This window comes from Bactrocera oleae, chromosome 3 (genome assembly GCF_042242935.1).
Source record: "Bactrocera oleae isolate idBacOlea1 chromosome 3, idBacOlea1, whole genome shotgun sequence".
In the NCBI taxonomy this organism is placed as follows: domain Eukaryota; kingdom Metazoa; phylum Arthropoda; class Insecta; order Diptera; family Tephritidae; genus Bactrocera; species Bactrocera oleae.
The window spans coordinates 24,658,023-24,667,205 of NC_091537.1; positions in this window are offsets into that span (position 1 = coordinate 24,658,023).

A 9,183-nucleotide genomic window follows, 5' to 3' on the forward strand; every position below is an offset into this window, starting at 1 on the left:
GCTCATCTGCAAATTATTACATATTCAAATAGAAAGCAAACAAAGCGACTTCGACGCAGTAATTTAAATCAAATCAAATTTATTAGTTTCGCCTCATTGTTAGTCATTCACACTTAGGTGGAAACGGCAAACCGAAATAAATCCGAGCACAAAGGCGGCATAATGAAAACTCGGTCCTTACGTGATCGCATGATTCAGCTGAAATCCAAATTCGATAGTTTTTGACTTTGCACGCCTGCTTGGCTACGAAAAGGATTAACCCGTTCACTTACACAACTCAATCGCTCAATTGTCTGTGACTTATCGCATTCATTGTATGTTGTTGGTGTGCGTTTGTGTGTGTATGTGTTTGCTGCATACATACGTTGCCTGCACCGTATCCATATCCATGTCAAATGCAAATAGACTATCTGCCTCATTGTCTGGCAGCGCGTTGTCGCTCTCATCTTAATTTAACGCTATTAGCACCCTTCACTCACACGTTTACCCCTAATTGTATGCTTTGCATAGACAAACAGGATGCGCCAGCATGTGTTCATCCCCTAACTTCGCTACGGTGCCGTGGATCCTTTAGTTACATAACCCAAAAAATGGAAAACAACTGTTCGCGCACGAAAAATGGGTTTGATGACACAACCGTTTTACGAGCGTCACTCGTGGTGCCACCGCTATTTGGAAGGTGCGCCGCTAAACACACTCACATGTGTGTCGAGCAAATTCGGTAAGCAAATAAGAAAGACATCAATAAATGTTAACCTCTCGTGTCGCGCTAATTTGTTTGACAGACCGTTACCGTTATGAAGGCATACATATCGACTAATTTCCCTATGCGGCTCATCTCTTAATGCCATCATACCAACATTTTTACTGTTACTTCTTGTTAGTGTGCTCACTTATGTGTGTATCTTCCGCTGATAGCTCACCTTTCCGGGTTCAGAAGCGCGTGAATTATGCGGTGTGTTGGTTAATATGGAAAATACTTTGTGTCCTCGCGTAAGTTTACACGAAATTTATGAGCTATCTGCAGGCGCGAGTTGCAACAAAAACAACACCACCGAAAGGCAAAGAAATGCAAAGCTGTTGAATTGTTTTGGGTGCTGCGGTGTGCTCGTACAAATTTGACACTGATTGTGACAATTGCTGGGCGATTTGCATACAATTAAGAAAATTATAAATAAGTTATATTTAGTGGAATATGGAAGGCATGCACACATGCATACTCATTAGCATGTTTGAAGGTATAATTGTAGTAGAAGGCGACAACAAATGCGGCTGATGTTGTTGGCTGGAGCAATAAGTGGATGTAAGTTCAGGTGTCTGGGCATAATATTAGCCGAAATTAAGAGAATAGATCTAAAAATAAGAAAAACCGTTACCTTCGGTTGCACCAAAGCTAATAAAAAAGTTCCCATAGAAGAACTTCATATACTATAGAACTGCTATATACTATAGCGGTCCGATCTGAATAATACGTTAGAAATTTGTAGAGCTACTTTGGAAAATAATCGATCCCAAACTTCGTTAAGATATCTTGTCAAATGAAAAATATTTCCATACAAGAACTTGATTTACAATTTCAGATTGATTTTTCAAAAATCGAAGGATTTATTTGCGTATATACAGACAGACGGACATGGTTAAATCAACTCAGTTCGTCACACCGATCATTTATATATATATACCTTATAGAGTCTCCGACGGTTCTTTCTGAGTGTCACATTTTTATGCGTCCAGCATAAAACTTTTGAGTAAATACTTCAAAAAACATACATTTAAGCTTTTTAAAACACAAAGAAACCCTCATCTGCCATGTATGTATAAAGTTGTATTGAGCGCACCGCATACCCGAACAAGGAACAAATCCTCAGATATCTGATTAGTCCACTAATATTTTTCCAAGGTATTTATTTTCGGTAAATTTTCGAAAATTAATATTTGAACCTAAAAATATTGTCTTTCTTGGTCTAAGCACTGCACTGCAGTGGTGCACGTGTCCCGCGTTGGCAGAGCAACGCATCAAGCATTTGGGGGCCCCAAGGTAAAAGAACTGGAAGAGATATTATTAATGACGCCACAGAGTCTGTTGAAATTCGCGTCAAACACACGCACTGCATAAGGTATCGGAAAGTACCAAAACTGGTATATCCGAGGCTCATTAGCCTACCAGACTAACCTAACCTAACCTTCTAAAGTAATAGTTTCGACTCACTAATACTGCAAAAAATTCGGACTCCCTTATGTCTTGTCATTTAATCGTTTTTCATACCTTTGGCAAATCTGTTTAGATATTAAGGTATTATATAAATATACTTTGCTCCTGAGGTTAGTTTTGGAAAAGGTCGATATCAACAAGAAATGAAAAAATGTGGATTAAAATCATGTATTTATAATCTTGCAACATGTTGCTACAGAGTATAATAGTTTTGTTCCCCTAACGGTTGTTTGTATCACCTGAAATTAATCGAGATAGATATGGAGTTATATATATATAAATGATCAGAATGACGATACGAATTGGAATCTGATGTCTGTCTGTCTGTCCGTCAGTACATGCGATAACTTGAGTGAAAATTAAGATATCTGAATGAAACTTGGTACACGTGTTCCTTGTCAAAAAACTGAGAACGAGTTCGTAGTTGGGCGTAATTGGACCACTGCCACGTCCACAAAACGTCATTAAACGAAAATCCATAAAATTCCATAACTAAGTGTAATTTGGCATACAAGTAGAGAATCGCAGTAGCAAGGGGCACCTTTCGGTTTCAAATTTTGAAAAAATGGGAATGGCCCAGCCCTCTAAAAGGTTTATTGTACATGTTTCCGAACTCATTCAAGCTAAACTAACCAATTTCGCTCGGGACGTATCCCTAAAGCATCCTTACTGACACTGTACAAATGGATAAATCTGATGAGTGGGCGGAGCACTCCCCATATAACGGTACTATCAAAAACTATTTAAAGCGTGATAAATCAATGACTAAATACACCAGAGACATAAAGTTTTACCCATGAGCTTGACCAATTTCAACCGAGTTCGGTATATAACGTTCTTTTGATATTCCTATGAAACAGTGTAAAAACAGGGACTACAACCACGCCTACTTCCCATATAGTACAATTTTAGTTTCCATATGATTCTTTCACTTTCCAGTATTTAAATCAAGCGTTAATAAATGTACAGGGATAAAACTTTGTACGAATAATGCCGTTATAGCCGTGTGACCTTGTCCAAATGGAACCGAAACTCTTCAAGCCCTAGGTACGAAATTTGTGGATCCCAGTACCTATAGTTTTTTATCGAAAATATCGGTCAATGTGTGAAATATATATTTGAAATTCCGGAAGGATCCTTAATGCTATTTTTGTAAATAAAAAATGGGTAGAATCGGGTCAATATTCCCTTAGCTCCCATATACCTAATATAACGACTTTTCAACTTCCGGGTGACTTTATACCGCATATATCGGCCAATATGTAAGTTATAACATTGTATTTTTGTGCCAAAAATGGATAAAATTGGGCGTAAATTTGATCTAGCTCCGAAATCACTCCATATATTGGTGATGGATGGTACTAATGATTTTTTAATTCTAACAAGTTTTATGCCGAATATTTCGTGCAGTGAGTATTATTTATATATAAAATGCTTTGAAATATGATCTCGAGTATACCTGAACAATGTCAAAATTAATGCAATAAGCCCGTCCGTTTCTCTATCCCCAATATACCCCATAAAATTATTTCAGCCTTTCCGCCTACATTTAAAACGTTCAGATTGAACAAAATGTATGATATTTTAATTAAATTAGTTCTTGTTTTATATAAAGTTTTGCAACACCTGAAGGTATTTCCCCTGCTTTGACCCTTGCAAGTTGCAAAAGTATTAAATGTTCGGTTACTCCCCTTGATTACTTGATTTTATTTTGTTTCCGATAACATATATAGAAAAAGTGATTCACCGTAATCTTATTTATTTATATAAGCTTGACTTTAAAACTCCCGACAAGCTTGCAGTCGACTATTTTCGAATCGAGCTGCGAGTAATAACACTCTTTTGCTATCATGATCAAAAAAACACCCAAACTGCGTTGCAACATAATTATTGCAGCAAATTCAAAATTCACTTTCGCTATCACCATAATTATGAGTTTCAGTGGTGAGCAAACGCTTGCCTATAAAATTGCAAAATCGAAACAATAAACAGTTATACGTACATCCATTCAATAGTTCATATAAAGCTTTTGCGATTTTCAGACCATTTCGATTTTTTTTTATTCAAAAGAACTATGCCTTTCATGCAATTTGCTGTCTTCAAACAAAAATGCACAGTGTGGTGCGAGCGGGCTCAAGTGCCAGCAAATGACATTGGAGGAATTTAAGCGAGCTGAGCAATTGGACTAGATTTCAGCTGACGCCCCGCGGGACAGCAGCAACTGAGCGCGCAAGGATATTTGCCGCGCAAACGTCAAACAGCAAATGTCAAAGTTCAGTTGACTAAAGCAAACAAAAGCAATAACACAGATAAAAACAAAAACGAGTTTGAATAGAAGACAGAAAAATGTGCTGCCGCGCAATCGGTGCAAAAAAGCTAAACTATTTATTAGACTATGTGAATTTGATTGACAAAGTGAAAGCAAGTTTCGTCTATACACATTTATTGTACAAGAGTGTGTGTGTGTGTGCGCGCACTGCTCCGTAATTAACTCGGCGGGCAGCCACTGCGACGTTGTTGCGCGAATCAGAAAAAACTTTTCAAAATCAAGACGCTGCCAAGTTCATACCAACAAAGTACTTATATTTAAAACCCAGGCAAAAAACACAAACATACATACATACGAGTATGTATATATTACACACATACATACATACTTATGTAGATTCCGCTACAAGGCGCGCACTTTTGAGGCTTGATTTTTCTTCGAATTTTTTATTTTTAAAACTGCACAAATACTCACACGCTTTTATCGCATAACCGTAATTACAGGACAGCCAGCAAGCGATTTGCCATTGTTCGCTCCCCAGTAAGCGCGTCGCCACCACCGCGTACATGATCAAGTTTACAAACATACATAGTCGTATGTATAAAGCATTATGTACTTCTGTATGCATGTGTGTGTGTATGTAAATAGTCGCTCGATCTTGTCGTTATTCCGTCAGTGTCGAGTGCTGATCCGTTCGTCGATCCAGTTGCACGTACCCATATCGCAATCAACAGTCGGCCATGCCGTAATAATCACACACACACTCAAACACTCAAACACAAGCATGCCGCTTGCTTTACATTGTTATTATGCTTGTTTCTTGTGTGCTTGCCAAAGTATCTTGTAAATTGTTGACTTCTACGTCGGCGACCCGCCGCGTCAGGGCCAAGTGGACCGCGCACATACCGACTAAATATGTACGAGATATGCTTGCGCAATCACACAATACACATATACACATATTATTTGTAAAAATTCCCGCCACTCGCACTTACACACACTTGTGCGCACACGCACATACCCATATGAAATGCAAAGAAGGTAATCCAGCGCTTCCATGAAGTATTGTGTTAGTAATCAGATGTGAAGCTGAAATCAAGTCAACTCAAAAGTCATTCAAATAATGAAAAAGCATCTCTACAAAGAATTGAATGTAAACACACACGCACATATACCATATATGTATATATTGTACATCAACTAGCGCAAGTAAGCAGCCCAAATAGTGAGGCAAGCAGACGAAATCATAATTATAATGCGAAACGATCGAGAATCGAGGATGTTCATTGTGTTGTGGAGAGCGGAAGTCGTCCTTTTTCGCAGACACGCAGACGCATTTCGGCTCTACAAACGTGCGAAACAATAGAAATACTAGAACGACGAACTGTTGTGCAAAATGACTTTATTCACCGTTTCGAATAGAAATCAATGTTTACTTGTATAACTCTCAGGATCACTACTTGCAAGAGGTTGGAGGTGATAGTATGGCATTATATGTACACTAGTGCCATGTGCCAGCACACTTGAGCACAGTGGTCGGAGGTGCAAGAAAAACAGAGCGAAATATCCGATTTAAAATACTCGTATAAGCAGTTTGGTTGGTATACCACGCCAACTAAAAAGTTTGTTGTACCATTCACAAACACAAAAGATGCTTTACAAGAACTTGATTTCAATCGTTCAGCTTGTATTGCAGCTATATGCTATAGTCTTCCGGCCCTTCTATATCGGCGGCTTAGACAAATAAACAGCTTTTTGGGAAGAAAAAGATATGTGCAAAATGTCAGACCGATATTTCAAAACCTGAGGGACTACTTTGGTATATACAGACAGACGGACATGGATAAATCCACTCAGCTCGTCATGATGATCATTTATATATGCATTTTTTTTAGTGTCTCCGTTTCCTTCTATATTTTACAAATTTTGTGGCAAACTTTGTAACTACACTGTTAAGGGTATAGACATTTTCCTGTCTTAATGATTCTTAATTTCAGCCTCTGCGTCAAAGGAACTAATGTTAAGTGATTTCCTAAATTCCGTACTGGAAGCAAATAGTTTCGAATGACAGTAAATGTTGCTTCATATGAAAATCTGATCGTATGCGAAAACAAACCAAGAGCGAATAGTTGGAGAGGAGTGGGGTCAGGTCTTCGAAACAAGTTAGGCAAACAACTGGTATATTTCCACCAAAGCAAGATGAATTTTAAACTCATATCCGACGTTGCGGTGTAGTCGAATCGGAATCATAGAGACTTTGCCAACCATGTGACCTAATTTCTGTAAGTCCATGCCAGATAATCAGGTACGACAACAACACTTACTAGAGAAAACTCTTTGGCAACTTTATCTAACATGCCACTTCTACAGCGGATTTTTACTTTCAAAGCCTTTCTTAGAACACTGATTTAATTAAAAGTTGCAAAGATGAAACTTTTATAAATTTTTAAATTATATTCATATTGTTTATTTTTATTCTAAAGAAATATCGAAAAACTTTCTGAAATTTGTGAAACCGCGCCACTTTCTTGCACGATTTTCTTATGACCTTCCACGCATTTCAACTAGTTTTAAAAAGCGCGTAGCTGTTTTTGCCCCAAAATGCAAACCTCAATGCGGCCGCCGGTGAATTCGGTCTGATCTCGAATTGTGTGTGAGCACGCGGAAGCCGAGTGGAGGGCGGGCGCATGATATGCAATTGCAATCGACGATAGCAGCTGACAATGCGCTTAACTATTTAATGAACGAACGTATCTCTCTCCATATAAATATGCGCTACTATTTATATGTTATATATAAATATGTATAGTATATATACATACATATATGGATATGTACGGTGTGGTGGCATGTGCGCTTTCATTAATGGCACAGGCAACCGGAAGTGTTGAGGCGCGTGGATAATCAGTTGCAGCACTCTTCAGCTGAAGGCCTGCTGTCATTTTTTATCAGCTGCTCGTCTTCGAATTGCTCGAGCATGTAATAAAATATACATATGCCATTTTAAAGATGTGCAAGTAAACTTATTATCATTTGGGTCTTCGCAATTTCACTTCTGGGTTTAAAAAAGTTTTCAAAGTCAGAGCCTTATTTCAAAAAAGCTTAAACGAAGAATTCTTCCGACTGACTTATCAGAAAGTTAATAAAATATATTCTCCAAAAACGCATATTTAATGTTTAGCTTTATTATAAAGATAGGGGTTTGACACTAAGTTTTAAAAATAATTTGGGGCAAATGACCGCCGCAGCTGACTCGAATAAATTCCACCACTCTTTGCAGCAATAAAGCCGTATGCCAGCAATATTGCATCGAATATTTTCTTCCAAGGCTTCAATTGTTAAAATATGATTTAATCAATAAATACAAAAATTTAATTTAATAACCGATTTTTTTTTTAATTTTGGACTCCCTTTGGGCATGTATCACAGGAACTGAACACGCAAAAGGTCAGTAGACCTATTTGTTTTTTTATAATGTATGTTTCCGAAACCCTCGAAAATTACCAGAGTGAACATTGTTTCCAACTACTTAACAGATGTTGACTGAAAAGTAATTTACTCACAGGAATATATTTCAGTTTGGTTCATATTCGACTAAGCATAAAAGAAACAATATCTTTAGTTTGCTATCCCGCACAGATGACAATTTCAATATCTTATCTACCATTCCTCGACCGCATAGCAAGATTGAAACAATCCCTATCCAATTCGGGCAATACATTAATTTCAATGAAGGTCAAATTTCTAATTTACTGTGGACAGGTCACTGGCAGATTAGCCGAGGTCTTTAAAAGACGTGTTATACATATTGCGGGCATATTGTTATATAATTGCGGGACATAATTTATATTTCCTGAAACTTGCTCTTTTTTCGAATATCCTCTGAAAACCTTTTCCCAAAGCTACAATTTAAATTTGGTCAGTTGGCACAGTTGATCCTTTCTCATAAGTAGTCTTCCACAAAAGTTAAGAACAACCTTAAATCATAAGCAAACTTTTTTTTTATCTCAATAAGAGTGCTTTTCTAAAAAGTTAGTAAGTTCTTTTCAGATACTTCTAAGTTAGTTTCACTCGAATGGTATGCATAATCAGTGAAAATAATTTAAAAGTAAACTCTTACTAACTTTGCGTTTGCGTAATGGAGATGTTTTTCATAGCACCTAACAACCTTCGAAGGAGATTTTGAACTTGCAGGACACTACACAGACCACATAAAACCATTACACAACACATTATGAAACAATATTTTTTTTTCGAGGAAGTTCCACCCTCGGAATGTACTATCAAAATTCGAAAAAATCGAATATAGAAAATGTCAACATTTGTTAAATCGGTAGGTGCGGAGGGTTAGAAGGATGATGGGCCCCACTTTTTATACTACAATCCTTAAACGTCACAGCATTTTGGTAGATTCTTAAATGAAGTACTTACCTCTTCAGCATGTTTTTAGCTTAAGTCCACAAATTCCAGAATGCTTTCAAAATTATCTTATAATAAATGAACTTTTTCACTCAAAAACAATTTGTTTAAAATTTGTCAATAAATTTCAATCCATTGGATCTCTCACTTTCACCGTTCGTTTCACTTTCTTTACAACAAAATTTACAACAGGATTACTTCTGCAACTCTTTTCAAGCAAATATCGCTTGTTCAACAAATATCGGGTTTAGTACGCGGCTATCTATTTGAATATTTTAGTTCA